Below are 15,433 nucleotides of genomic sequence, written 5' to 3'. Positions count from 1 at the left end.
TAAAGCGATGTACAATTGGCCATGTGTGAAAAAGGGTTGCCTCAAGTACAAACCAACTCTAGATGACAGTGATTGTCCTTAGCTTTTGTTGATTGTCATCACAAAACAACCCGCTATTGGAAATTGTCACCTTTGAAATACAAAAGAAATCTTTCTATCCATTAATGTAACTCAAAATACTTTTACCAAATCTTCTAAATTTTTATGTTATAACATTCTTTTAATTTTTAAGTTTGTCTGATTTTATAAATTATGAGATTATAAAATATGACATTACATACATGAAACCTATGCCTTCTAATATTTGGGAATCAACTTAATTACCTAAATTTGACATTCTGAAATTTAAGGTTAATACATTTAATACTAATTTTTGTAAGGAATAAAATTTTTGTTATAATATTAAAACTATCTATATAAATAATTAAAAAAACATTATAAATTGACAGTTAAAAAATTAAAAAATACTGGTTCTTAATTCTGAAAACTTATAAATCATGGTGCCAAAAAGCTAAACAATAGAAAGATTACTCTAGCAGTGAAATTAGTTTTAATAATAATAATAATAATAATAATAATAATAATAATAATAATACACTGTAGCAAATTAATAAAGTTGATTAGACCACTCAAAAATCACCACAACAACAATCACTATTCTAACTTCCCCAAAAAATCGTCAAACCAACAGCAACCACTACTACGGATACTCAAATCAAAGACTAACTAAGCCTAAAACCTATTTGTAGTTCAAAAACAGTATGTTTAACCTAATACGTTAGTGATCTAAAGCCGAAGATTGAAATACGTTACTGATCTAAAGCCGAAGATTGAAATAAAACGAAGCATCGTACTATAGATGTAACAAAACCGAAAAGATAAGTAAATGATCTTTTGTTTTGTTTAATTAAACGGGTAAAACACGGCAACCTGAACACGACATGTTTTTGTTTGGTGTCGGTTTGTGTCAGTAGTTACCACCCATAGTGCATGTTCAATAATAATAATAATAATAATAATAATAATAATAATAATAATAATAATAATAATATATAGGTAGAGGATCCTGTACAAAGTGGAACTTTTGTGAGAAGTGTGAGAAATAATTTGGGAGTGACAAGTGTCCTTTATCCTAATTAATTCAAAAGGGTATATTAGTAATTTGACATTCTTATCATTTAATTGATTTCCAAGATAACTGCCAAAAAAAAAAAAAAAAAAAAAAAAAAAAAAAAAAAAACTAAACTGGTGATGAGTTTTTATAGGGATTGATTCGAAATATGAATTTTTTTTGCAAGATCCAATAAGATTATCATCTACGCATCATTCTTCATCAATTATAAATACATGAAATCGCTAGATACCTTCCCCAGATACAATACAGTTGTTTACTTTCTGCGTCCTTTTTCGATTTTGGTGTTTTTATAGCATTTACAGATGTATAGTGTTTTATCCTCAATCAGTAGTGTTATATTCTGTACAGACATCTTAATTTCCTTTCATAGTGTTTTATCCCCAATCAATAGTGTTATATTCTGTACAGACATCTTAATTTTCCGGTTCATAGTGTTTTATTCCCAATCAATAGTGTTATATTCTGTAGAGACATCTTAATTTTCTGGTTTATAGTGTTTATCTCCAATCAATAGTGTTATATTCTGTATAGACATCTTGATTTTCTGGTTCATAGTGTTTTATCCCCAATCAATAGTGTTATATTCTGTACAGACATCTTGATTTTTCTGGTTCATAGTGTTATATCTTCATATAGTGTTTTATCAAGGGTTCATAGTGTTATATCTTTATATAGTGTAGGATACGGTTACCATTTTTTATTGGAGAAAGTTGCTGATTTTTAGGAGAATAATGGGGTTTTGGTTGTGTAGGAGACGGTTACCATATTTGAAATATTTGAAAAGACACTATTGCCCTTCAATTTTACATAAGGCCCTTCTAATTAAAACACAATTTACATTTTATACCCTATTGATCTCAACCATTAGATCAAATATCCAATGGTTTAAAACACTTCTTACCCTTCTCACATTTTAAACACTTTTTACCATATCCCTACTCATAATAATAATAATAATAATAATAATAATAATAATAATAATAATAATAATAAACTGTAGCAAATTAATAAAGTTGATTAGACCACTCAAAAATCACCACAACAACAATCACTATTCTAACTTCCCCAAAAAATCGTCAAACCAACAGCAACCACTACTACGGATACTCAAATCAAAGACTAACTAAGCCTAAAACCTATTTGTAGTTCAAAAACAGTATGTTTAACCTAAGTGAAATGCCTAATTTCAATTAACCCTAAATCTTTAACCAATCAGTCGAAACACAAATTTCGCATCAACTCAACAAAATTAACCTTACAATCACACAAATCAACTGATTAACAACTTATAATCACAACGTATCAGATCAACAAAAACCGCAAACAAAACAACAATAATAATTAAATGGTAAATTAAACTCACGAAAGTCAAAACTGAAACCAGAGAAACCACAGCCACGCCAGCAGTCGTGCCACCGTGTCTACGCCACCGCCACCGCCACCACCACCGCCACCGCACCATCTAGGGTCACCAGAATCCTAGCCGTGACCATCACGGCTGAAACCCTAATTGCCGAAGCACACCTGCGATGATCGTGGTCGGCAACCGTAACATTTCGCCTCTGGGGAGAGGTTGTGGGAAGCAGTGGAACGGTTGTTGGGTGTTATCTCTGGTTTTGGTGTGAAGAAAGCAAGCAGGCTGTGACACATGATTAATTTGGTGATGAATCACCAGGCACGTGTCAAACAACGTAAACCAACCGCAATGTACATTAATTTAAACTAAAAGAACAGCATCATCATGCATAAAAGACTAATTTGCATAAAGATGTTACAAATTAGTGTATATATAAATGTAGTTTATAGATACGGTTGATTACCGAAGGCAAAGTCGCTATCTATTCATTCTCCCTGAGGGTTAATAATTCTTTTCAAAGAGGTAATTAGGGGTGTTCACATTTATAAAACACAAAGGATAAATAAAAAGAGTCACTGAATCATATTAATAATTTACTACAGTAAAGAAACTAAAACATATCAATAATGAGATCTAAGATCATATGAAGTTAACTTTTGAAGTCAACTTGTCAAAGTCTGATGTGATTATTATAACATCTTTTAGGGCAAATTTAGAGGTGTTCAAATGTATATAACACAAAAAATAAATAAATAAATAAAATATCAAATATGAAGTTAACTTTAAAAGTCAAAAAGGTCAAAGTCAAGACCTTCTCATTCTAATCGAAGCTTTAGGACTAACTTCCGACTTTTGTCGTGATTTCATCCTCTTCTTCAAAAAACTCCTTCCCCCACTTCAACATATCAACTATCACATCCCCACACCACAACATTCCTTTAATCAAGTAACCCAACTTGGCTGCAATCATCCTAGCCACCGACCCACTATAATCCTCCACGTTTGGTGCCAACGACCTCCAATACATAGTCTCCCTAGCCCTGCCGAACCACCTTCCACTGCCATCCGGTTCCTAACCAAAAATATGAAGGTATATGAATGATAAAAATATCAAAGGCCTTTAGTTTACAGCTTTAATGATCAAAATATAAACATACATGTTGCTTTCTTCCTTCAAATTACGATTAAGGGTTTTTTGAATGTTGAAAGACAAATGCGTATGCCGTAAAAGTATTATAGATTAGATTAGAGCCGGGAATGAGATAGGTGCTAAAAAATACCCGTTCAAAACTGAAACCGAAAAAAACATTTTAGAAAATTAAAACCAAAACACCAATTCATGAATATTGACATTATGTTTGTTATCCACTTTTCCTTGTCATTTTTCTAGCAAACGAAGTAATCATATAAATTTTCAAAGAAATGTGTCTATCCTCAAAAGAATGGAAACAAAATCTTTCAAACCTGTAATCATTTTAACATTAACTCCAAGATTCAAAGCCCTTTGAATCGTGTTAAACCTATCATGACGTGGAGGAACAAAGTGCGGCATTAGCCCAACGAACTGTCATGGTCCTTCAGGACTCTCTTTAGTCTTTAGGCCCTTGTGGAACTTCCTATCTTCACAAAAAGTTGTAAATAAAAGAAAAATTATCAAATCCTAAAAACAAATAAAAGAAAATTACCAAAGCAATCTTTTGTATATATAAAAAATCCTACACCAAGTCACCTTTACTTCCTGTCTGCAAATTTATCAATGACAACATGAATTCAACGTTTTATATCTTATTTGTTATGTGCAAGATTCAAAACCGCAATCAATATTCACTAGAAAAATCTCAAAACAAAAAATTTATAGAAAAAGAATAAAAAAGATCATGTAAGAAGTACAGAAATCCGTTGATGGCCTGCTAAAGAAGACAAAACATTTTTGACCCTTCTTTCATAGCCATGACAGACAAAGACAAATCATCGAACACCTTGAGTACAAACATCTATGCCATTGCAGTCAAAACTATATATATATATATGGTGGGGAAGGAAGGTTGCGAAGACTTCTGTCAACGTAAGCCATAGCTATGGTGGAATGAATGGTTTTAGCATCTAATTCTTGAAATCAATTGACCAGAAAACCCTAAAACCCTTCTACGTGACTCCATCAAGATCAAACTGGATAAGAAATTTACATATTCTAGAACAACTGATCTGAGCATGAAAAGATGACCATTTACCATTTTTGACATAAACAACTTTTTATGAGCTCACCATCCACATATGTTGTTAGTTGAATCTACAATCCATGTATACAACTGCAGCCACTAATTAAAAAAAAAAACATATTTAGATCAGATGATTAACTCTTCAGCTAAACTTAAGAATTGACATGTCTCCCAAAGTCACATATTTGTCCTAATTTGTATCTATAATAGGTTTCGTTCATTTAATCGAGTCTCACATGTCATGACAATTGCATGTTCAAGGTAAAAACTTGCCCGTTCAAAAAGTTGACACAGTGACACGTGTATCTTGCATAAAGTGACTCCAATCGATGAAGTCAGAAGGCTGATTATCAACAGGAAAGCCGACAACCTAAAGCAACACATGCTGTTGCATCATCACAGAAGACTGAAAAAGAACAATTTCTGGAGTAATATAAATTGTGCACCTATGGAGATCTTTTTTACCTCAATTACCCTATCTGGAAAATTAATAAAAAAAGGATTATATCAAAAAAAAGGTAAACAAATATGACTTCAGAGATATGTTAATTGATGGGATGATATTCAAGTTTTAACCTTCAGTGGATCATGTTCAAGATCAACAAAATGCAATTCCAGTTCTTTGGTATTCGTTAATTTAATAAGTTCTGCAAGCTCTTTGACACATATCAGATATATCATATCTTCAATAATGATGACCCGTAAATTCTCAAAGATAGAAAATTCCTGAACCCTAAGAGCACATGAAATAGTTATCCACAAATATACAAAACAGATAGGAGAGTTCTAGTTGTGTATAAGTTGTAACTTGTAATCATACCTGTTGGCTAAACTTGAGGATTGCACATACTCGGTCTCAAAGTTCGGGCATCTTTCCACCATAATTAGTCTCGTCCCCGTGCATAATGCCATATCTGTCCAACATCATACATCAAAAATCATGTCTATGTACCCCGGCTTCAATGAGTGTTACGATGATGCATATTTAGCCGATATACTCTTGTAAAATCACTTGTGAAATTACAATATTTATTTAAGAATTTACAAAATAGGCATACAAACACATTCTATCTAAACACATAAAGCACATTTACTTTTATCACAATTTTCTTTAAACACATAAAGCACATTTTCAACCATCAGTTCAGTTCTCGGGTTGCATGATAAGCAACAACAAATCTTTGTTTACATAAATCTACCACATCTTTCTTTATGTGTATTTGCGTACCAAAGAGTTAGGCTTAAATATTATATACACAGATCTATCAATCAAACAAAACCTTTGCCAATAAAACATAAAATGGTGAGCAGAGGGCAAGGAAACCGTCCATTCAAAATCATGCACACAAAACTTCTGCCAATAAACAACCTAATTACTTATCTCAGTAACATAACGTAGTTCAAACAACAAATTTCTTACTTATCTCTGCCAAAAACCTTCTTCATAGATCCCCATAAGATATTAAAGCAACGCCTAATAACAAAATAAAAGAAGGAAAAAGTGTTACCTAATCGAAGGTAAATGGATGACCAGAAAACCTACCGGAAGCTAAAACGTCATTGCCGCTAACCCTGTTAACAAAGCCAGAGACACAAATAAAATAACCGGAGATAAGTAGATAACAAAACGAAAAAGGGAAAGAGTGTTATTAAACAACCAAAGGTAAATCGCCGATCGGCTTACCCATATGAAACCAAAACACCAACTTGGAACTTCGTCAGTGATTTAGGGTTCAGCGACGTCAACACTCAGCGCCGCCATCACCATCGTTGATTACGGCCTTCACACATACGGAAGACTTCGTTGCCATCGTTGGGTTCCAGAAATCAAATTAAAGAAAAACGAAATTAGATTCAAAAAAATAAAAACATCAAATTCAAGATTCAGGAAGGAAACATGCCTGGACGCCATGGAGTTTACATCAAGACTGATGCTCATCTTCATCTTCGAATTGAGAGGGCAGATTGGCAAAGAAGAATGAAGAATGCGATGAAGTTGTCGGCTAGGGTTTTTAGAGGGAATAGGAAAGAAAGTGGTCTGAATTACTGGGTAGTGCCTTTTATATAGATCCGAATGAACGGGTATAAGATAACCGAAATCAAAATGGATCCCGCGTCCAATGTATGTATCTTTGTGTATTGAACTTTGAGAATGAGTTCCCTCCTAAAATCACCCTCTACTCAACCAATGGATGCCACATAAGCAAAATGGCTCCACCATTTAAAGACAAATAACCCAAATCATCTCATTTATTAATATATATAGATAATTATTTAATGAGTCATCTTAAAAAATAGTTTTGCACCTTACACAATAAAAACAATCATGCACATGATCCTACATATTCAACGTTTCCTACACTATAAAAACAACGTTTCCTACACCATAAAGACAATGTTGTAGTGTAAGGTACAAAATGTGTAGGACCCCAACACTTTTAAATAATTTTGCGACTCATAATAAAATATGTGTAGGACACAACACTTTTAAATAATTTTGCCACTTCTAATAAAATTGGTGTATTAATAGTGGTGAAGGAGGAAATTATGGTGGCATTAATAAGACTTGAATAACCGTTTATAATATTTATTACTATTTTAAAATGTCTATCATACCTTTATTAATTAAATCATTAATTAAAAGTAGATAAAAATTATATCTTAATTCACAACCATTGATCAAAAAAATATAGGGCCTAATTTTTTTTCTTCTTACAAGAAGATTATTCTCAAATGAACCTCCCCCTACTTAAATAATATTTAAAATGATATTAGTGCCATTGATATTGAAAGTAGTTTTATATCATATAATGTTTATATAAAATATATGAAATATTAAAAACTAGTGGTAATACCCGCGAATTTCGCGTGTTGAAAAATGATATGTTTGTTACTTTTAAAAACAAAATACGTTACTGATCTGAAGCCGAAGATTGAAATAAAACGAAGCATCGTACTATAGATGTAACAAAACCGAAAAGATAAGTAAATGATCTTTTGTTTTGTTTAATTAAACGGGTAAAACACGGCAACCTGAACACGACATGTTTTTGTTTGGTATCGGTTTGTGTCAGTAATTACCACCCATAGTGCATGTTCAACCAACTTATGAATGAGCCGATTCAAATGATTTTTTAAGAAGAAAATTGATAAAAAGCGAGTCAAAACTCACACGAAGTGTATTTGAGACACAAATATTTTGTTAAAATTTTGGATATAAAGTGGTGCACGTCAATACAAGCCAACCCAATCAATTTTTACTTTTTATCCAACTTATCCCTTTAGCCACCTCTTATTTCAAAGTTTATTCCCTGGAAGTGTAGACCATGCTTAATAGCTACAGAAACAAACACTTTTTTTTTTAGTTGTCTACTAATAAAATTACATATTTATATGTTATATTACTTAAAGAAGAGTTTTTTTTATTCATTTAAGTTTAGTACGGTCTTTTCATCTTTTAACTATAATTATCAAGATTAGATGTGCTTAAAAGTCCATCGCACACCAACTATATAATTCACATTCACATTCACATAATAAATATAAAAAAAATCATAAGTCGAAATGCCCTAAATAATTTGTGGGGGTTTTTTATAATGAAATAATATTGTCTTTTATTTTCATATGAACCCTACGCATGTTTGAAACATTTGGAATATGCATAATTTGTTATAAGGGAAGTGGTTGCACATCTAAATTAGTTGGAGCACTCAGTGCACATAAGCATCTTGCTCCAATTTAATTTGGCATATTTTTAAGACATTAGCATAGCAGTCCTCCAAGTTGTCACTTGTTTTTTGAACAATGCCCATAAACGAAAAAATATCCCCCTATAAAATCATTAAAAAAAGAATCCGTCAGCATGTTGTCACTTATTGAGATACTAATGACTGAAATATACAACACAAATCAAGAGTTATTCACCCGAGATCAAATTGAAATTCAACAAATAATGTGCTAAATCAACAGTGAATCATCAACGAATTTTAAGTGTCGAACTTGATAAAGCGACAAATAATCAAGTAATGAAATTGGTATTAAGGAGGTTACCTGGAATAAGAAATGTGCTTGCTGAAAGACCTGCAAAATTGTGACCCATAAACACTTTGTTTTCAGTTGTCTTCCAAAAAGTCCTATTTATTCCCATGGTAACCCATTATTGTTTCCAACCCAGGAGGTTAGTCACCAGCCCAAACCTAATACTAATTCTCTTTTGTGTATTTTAATCATTTCGTGGATTGCAACTAATTTTACCAACGTCCATGAACTCCCATTCATCTTATTCAATTTTTTTATGTTAAACTTATTGAAGTATAATTTTGTAGATTATTATTTTTAATGTTAAACCTAAATATGTAAACTTATCAAAGTATACTCAATCTTGAATCATTAGCGGTTTCATAAAACGATAACCATAGCTAACACAAACACAAAGTATAATCATTGTACATGTGACATGTTGCGGATAGGATCGAAATGGCCAGATCTAAAAAACTTTCAAGACTTACCAAATCATTTCGTCATGTGTGTGTAAACGTGTAATAATGTTAAGAGACTAAAACCCTACGCAACTCCTTTGGAAACAGTGTGAAACTCTGCTCGAAGTTGTCTCACCTGAGAGAAATCAAAACCAAAAGAACGGATTCAAATTAAATACCAAAGCAAACACAATGATTAAAAAGGTTAACAAAATTCAAGAGTATCATTATATGAAGTGTCAATATTCTGTTTGATAGTGTACGAATGGAAAACAAACTTGAGGGGAATAACTATACCTTAAATCGTCACAGGAACACATATGACCACCACCATCACCTTTGTTAACCTGAGCTTCACCAACAACTCTGCATCATCGCCATCGCCAGAGTACATCCAAAATCATTTAACATCCTAAAGCTGTAACAACCACCCAGATAAGAGACTCTATTTTTAATTATCATGATTAACAATAACAAAATTTAAAAAAAAAAAAGTCCCTCTTTAGATGGGTGGTTCACCATGGGCATTCTGATCATTCCCTAAGCTTGTTATAATAGCTAAACAATTGTCAGTTCAAGCGTTCAGTTATTATTGTTACTATTCACAACGTTTGTCAATTAATAGTATGATAATGATAATTATAATCTATTAAGATAATAAATTACACATAGATGTAATTACTACTATACTCACAATTGGTTCCCGTGTTACGATTATTAACATATTTTAACACCCCCTAATTATCGGTTATAATGAGGAGTTGGTCACAATTAAAGATGCAAGTTGAGCTAAAATGTACGTAACATAAATGACCCTGAATCTAAATTAGGTTGAAAATAAGCAAAAATGTAGTAAAGGAGTACATTTTGAACAACAAATTTTGAAGTCTTGTCATGATGGGGAATGTTCCAAGAACACATTAACCCTTGTAGTGGGGAACCCGTGCGATCCTGTGGGGTGGGCCTTTTACAACCCCATATGCTACGGCTAATAAGACTCGTTAAAAACGACAACTGATTGTAGAGCGTGAAAGGCTACATAAAAGTTGATATATCAAGTCAGTGGCTTGATATACAACAAATGAATTAGTTGCATAATAAGTTCAATTTTGGTCCAATTTATATTTCAAGCAAGCGTCCGTCCACCCAAAAAAAAAACGGACCAATATTAGCTACCCTTTTATGCGATTAACTCAAATAACGTCAAGAAAGTGTTGTATCGATATGAAAGCATTAGCAATGCCGATGACGAATGAAAGAAAGTATATTATATTACATATAAAGTATGAATATATGAAGATAATGTGCACCAAACATTGCATGTTAGTATCACGTCACAACCCCCCAGAATTATGTTTTAGTCCTATATCATCCTTTAATTCTACCACTTATGTTATATATAGCCTTCAACCAAAAAAAACACCTATAAGGAAATGAAACATATCAACAATCTGTATTTACAGGAAAAAAAAAACAATATAACCAATTATAAGAAAATGTAAAATATGTTTGGATGTTAGATGAAAACTGGTAACAAAGACGGTCATTTAAAGAATAACATGTCAGATCATCTCTTCTATTGAATTATTATTTTGGGTACTTTAACAGTTATAATTTATTATAGAGATTGATAAACAAAAAAAATTGATGATACAAATTGCAGCTAAGTTTAGTTTAGAAAGAGATTGCAGTTGCTCAGTAAGGTCTCCTTTTAATAAAATTCATAATACAAAATCAAATTACGTACAATATAAACATGCCATATGCACAAATTCTTAAGCAAAACGAAAAATCTAAAAGGCTAGAAACATAAGCAATTGAAATTGAAAAAAAAAAGAATTGGATAAAAAATTTTGTGCAGACAGTAAAAGGGGGAAATAGCTGACCCATTTGACCCGCTTAACTGCAACTTACCCATTCAACCCATTTCACAAAGAAACTAATCCATCAGGCGCGTTTAACACAGGATAGTTAAAAGCAGTACTCGTTCAGACCAACATTGAATCAAAAGGGAAATGGAAGTTTATAATACCATACCTGAAATCATTTCACAAAGACAGCTGGAGACATGAGAGGACCGGGACCAAGTGACATGGCGGGAGTAAGTGATTGCATGCCGCCAGGTGGCGGCATCCCGAGTGGTCCGAAAGGTGACCCCATCACTGGCACTTGCATGTTGACTGGTTGACTGTCTCTCCCGGTGGGCCGTACCTTTCCTCCCCTCCTCATTCTGTTGTTAGATTGTCCTTGCCAGCCGCCACCTGGACGATTGAGTAAATTACCTTTTTTCCCTCTACCTATCCCACCCTAGATATCATCCTTGTTTCCATCGTCTCCATATCAATCTTTTGAATTTTCAACAGATTGATCATCAGCGTTTCTTGCAATAGCAGATTGCTCATCAACTTCATTCTTCCTCCAATAAATCATAAGCTTTAATTTCGATCTCTATCACATCATAGGTCCTGTTCCAACCCATATGTCTTTTCGTGTCGACCCGATCACGATCACGTCTTTGAGATGGTGACTCCCAATCTCTAGTATAGTCATAAGGGGCATCACCGTCTTTTGTTTCATGCCTTCTTTTCCGGCTGTCATCTCTTCCTCGTGATCTTTCATCCCTATAACTGTCTTTTTCTAGATCCTTCCTTCTGTAACTGCCACTTTTGTCTCCATTTCACTGTATTCACTATCGTGATGACGTCTTATGCTTCTCTCAGGTGTCTTAGACCCTATAGAGCGATCAGTGTCTTTTTTACCCCTCTCCCGTTTCAATGTGCTACTATCCTCGTCAGCATTATAGCATCTTTCAGCTGTATCAATTTTCTCCTTACCTGACATGTCACTAGTTTCACTTCTTTTTTCGTCTTTTCATGGTATTTAAGATTTTTATCACCTTCACCGTGTCTAGTTTTTTTATCGTATTTATATGGCTCAGATCTGTTATAATGCAGGATCACATATTTAAGGTGGGTTGCATGCAGTTAAAATTTATATTTATAATTATAATTTATTAACTTGTAGTTAAATTAGCATTTTACTACTAATTAGATAGTTAGCACTTAAAAATAAATTAAGGTTAATTAACATATAATCACTCACTTCATTGTCTCATCAAGAGCTGCAGGCAGGCTAAGTTCTTTATTGTATCAGGCATATTCAGTGAAATACTTGGATTTGATGCTACCTCCAATTAGTAGACATGATGTTGCAGTACCACTAATGAGTACATCCTTCAGTGTATTCTTATATGAAACATCATAAAATTAGGTAATAAATAAATTCTAGAATCTCAAAAACATATATTAACCGATAACTTTAGCATGATAAAGGTAGACTTTATCCAATTTACCTCCACCCTCGACTTATTCCTCTGCTCCCCAGCATGTAAATATAAATCCTTGAATAATAGGAAGAATGTATACATCCAGCTTCTGTAAATGTTGTCAGGAATATGAAAAGTTTCAGGTAATTGTGTTTAATTTTTTTTTTTTTGAAATAGAAAGTCAAACCTTTAATTGTCACTTTGTGCAGTCGCCGCCTCAGTGATGGTGTGAAACAAAACCCTAGCAATGGTTACACGAAAAGACTCGAAACACAAAATATTAGTGTAAATAAGAGGAAATCATGGAAGTATTTCAATAAAAAAAAAGAACAAACCTTTTGAATGAAGATAATTGATGAACAAAAGAAGATTTGATGGTGGCGTCTGGAGGAAGATTAGGGTCTTTAATAACCGAATCAACAAAAACATATACATTCCAAAACTTCACAAATCCAAACATCAGTCAATTAAACAACTAACATAACTACTAAAAATATATAACATAATTAATTGCAAACCCTAAATTTTATCAATACCTACATTCAACCTAATATTCTCTAGCAACTCACTGTACACCTTCAACAACAGAGCCTCATTAGGCATGTACTTGAGGATGACCTAAATACGATCAATCTCAGAAAAAAAACGCAGATCATAAATCGTATCAGATGAAATCAAAAAACCTATATCATTTGCAATTTAGATGTAATTGAACGAAATCATCGATGAAAGATAGATGAAATCATAGGAAAATAAGAAGAAATACATTGACTTACCAGATGCTAATGTAATCGGAAGAGATGGTGGTGGATTTGCTTGATCGGCGGTGACCGAAAATAGGGTTTTTGGAATGTTATTGACTGAAAAGGGTCTTATTATCGGGTTTCTGAAATTAGGGTTTCTGGAATGTTATGGATTGAATCAATTAATTGCATAGGTTGATGGATCATAATAGTTGAAACAGAAGGAGAAGGATGAACAGATGGAAGTCTAGGGTTCTCTAAGCGTGGGGTTCTCTACGTGAAGGAGAAGAATGAGGGTTTTTGCTTTATATATGGAATGAAGATTATTAACCCGAGTGAGTGATTCGGATCCCGTGTGACCCATCACCACAGGGAAATCAAGGGATGCTAGTTTTGGCGGGAAAATGAGAAATTGAGGCCCTAGTAGGTGGACATGTGTCCCTGGCTTTTATTAGGTTAAGAAGATATCAATCGATTACTAATATAATAAAAGAAACCATTTTAGGGACACTTGTCATCATATTAGGCCATGTTTTATAGATAAGTATTATTTTAGTTTAATATTTTCTAATTAATTATAGATAATCTTCCTACTAAATATTATTTAGTTTAATTTATTATGGATAATTATTATTTAGTTTAATCTCCTTCTCATTTATAATGTTATTTATTTAACTAATAGAGTAAATTACGATTTTGGCTCATGTGTTTATATCACTTTTACTCTTTTAGCCAAAAAGAATTTTTAACATCTAAGCCTCCAACATCTTTTTTTCTAATCTTTTTGGCCCCTAACGTCTTTTTTCTAACCCTTTTGGCCCCTAACATTTAATGGATGAGGTTAGTGTTAGGGGCCAAATGGTTAGAAAAAAAGACGTTGGGGGCTCCGATGTTAAAAAATTCTTTTTTAGGTTAAAAGGGTAAAAGTGATATAACCACTAGGGCCAAAATCGTAATTTACTCTAACTAATATTATTTATCATTTATACATTTACGAAGTTTTAAATAATGGGTTAAATTTATTGAGACTTCGTTAACAAATTTTGCTACAACAAAATAATATGTTTATATCAATCTAAATTTTTATCTATACTATACTATATAATAAAACATTAATGTGTGACATATGTCGTTCATTGTAGGTATTTATTTCATAATTTTCTCGCCTCACTTCCAAACTTATCTTATATTAATTAAATAAATAATGAATAATGAGCTAATATTAAATTTTATCCTACTTTAAATTTCGAATACCATTATTCTATTTTTCTAATAAAATATTATCCGAAATTGTAAATTGTTAATTTAAAACATTTTAAATAAAACAAATTATTTATCACGAAAACCAAACTTTGTATTAATATATTAAATATTTTTATTTTCACTATACAAAATTACATTTACTAACTTTTTTATTATTTGGTAAAACTCGTGAGAAAGTCGATGATACAATCTGTCTTCTAATTGATGGTTCAAATGCTTTCATATTTATAAACTTGACAAACATCACAAGATTTGATCATACATGACACAAAATTTTGTTTAGATATTAGAAAAGCGTCTTAAAAATATCGTTTTATAATTATTAAATTTTCGCTATTAACTATTTGATTTTTTATTTACTTAACCCGTGTAATACACGGGGTTATAATCTAGTTAATTATCTAAAAGGAAAGAAATAAGAAAGTTCTAAAACTTATAAACAAAATTTAAACTACAAGTTTTTCTTATTATCACGCAACTATAAATATATGATTTGATTTCTAAGCATTTATATGTTATCATATATTAATAAATATATTAGCTATTAGATTAATATATTAACAATATTATTAATAAATTAGTGGAGAGAATATCACTGAGTGGAATCAAAATTAGATTAGATTAAATAAATATAAATAATAAGTAGACAAAAAGTATTAATCATAACTCAAAACCCTTGATTATGTTACTATTAACAACTGCCCTTTTTCCATGGAAAAAAACTTCACTGTATTATCAAAAATTCATAAGTTGACGGTTAAATTTTTAAGGTTGTATAAACACTTAGAAAAGCCATTAGTGTATATAGAGTTAACATGTTAACAACTTATGCTTTAAAATGTTTGCCATGTTTTAGTGTTAAAAATTATTAATTTATAAATCTAATTTATGTTTAAAATTAATTATTCTAAAA

General features: G+C 32.0%; 2 long non-coding RNA genes across 22 annotated transcripts; both read right to left on the bottom strand.

Annotated features, from left to right (window-relative positions):
• Window positions 1-2,363: 2,363 nt before the first annotated feature.
• Window positions 2,364-6,753, bottom strand: LOC110918441. Of its 8 annotated transcripts, none has more exons than XR_002581314.2 (8): window positions 6,396-6,751; window positions 6,220-6,283; window positions 5,532-5,625; window positions 5,288-5,444; window positions 4,724-4,810; window positions 3,957-4,112; window positions 3,304-3,564; window positions 2,364-2,774 (listed from the first exon to the last, which is right to left on the bottom strand). It is a non-coding gene; the product is annotated as an uncharacterized LOC110918441 (long non-coding RNA). The 8 variants fall into 8 exon arrangements; XR_002581315.2 differs by lacking the exon at window positions 2,364-2,774 and adding an exon at window positions 3,650-3,782 and having other exon boundaries at window positions 3,163-3,564; window positions 6,396-6,753; XR_004884922.1 differs by lacking the exon at window positions 2,364-2,774 and adding an exon at window positions 4,178-4,234 and having other exon boundaries at window positions 3,163-3,564; window positions 6,396-6,752.
• Window positions 6,754-8,276: 1,523 nt separating this feature from the next.
• Window positions 8,277-13,556, bottom strand: LOC110918440. 14 transcript variants are annotated; one of them, XR_004884917.1, is made up of 10 exons: window positions 13,291-13,555; window positions 13,051-13,147; window positions 12,702-12,956; window positions 12,542-12,623; window positions 12,292-12,434; window positions 11,227-12,023; window positions 9,487-9,607; window positions 9,220-9,325; window positions 8,762-8,791; window positions 8,277-8,541 (listed from the first exon to the last, which is right to left on the bottom strand). It is a non-coding gene; the product is annotated as an uncharacterized LOC110918440 (long non-coding RNA). The 14 variants fall into 14 exon arrangements; XR_004884916.1 differs by having other exon boundaries at window positions 13,055-13,147; XR_004884918.1 differs by having other exon boundaries at window positions 13,051-13,132.
• Between the last annotated feature and the right edge of the window lie 1,877 nt (window positions 13,557-15,433).

Source organism: Helianthus annuus, chromosome 16, assembly GCF_002127325.2.
Source record: "Helianthus annuus cultivar XRQ/B chromosome 16, HanXRQr2.0-SUNRISE, whole genome shotgun sequence".
NCBI lineage: Eukaryota > Viridiplantae > Streptophyta > Magnoliopsida > Asterales > Asteraceae > Helianthus > Helianthus annuus.
Note: the sequence above shows the minus strand (reverse complement) of the source record. Positions and strands in the feature narration are given on the sequence as shown.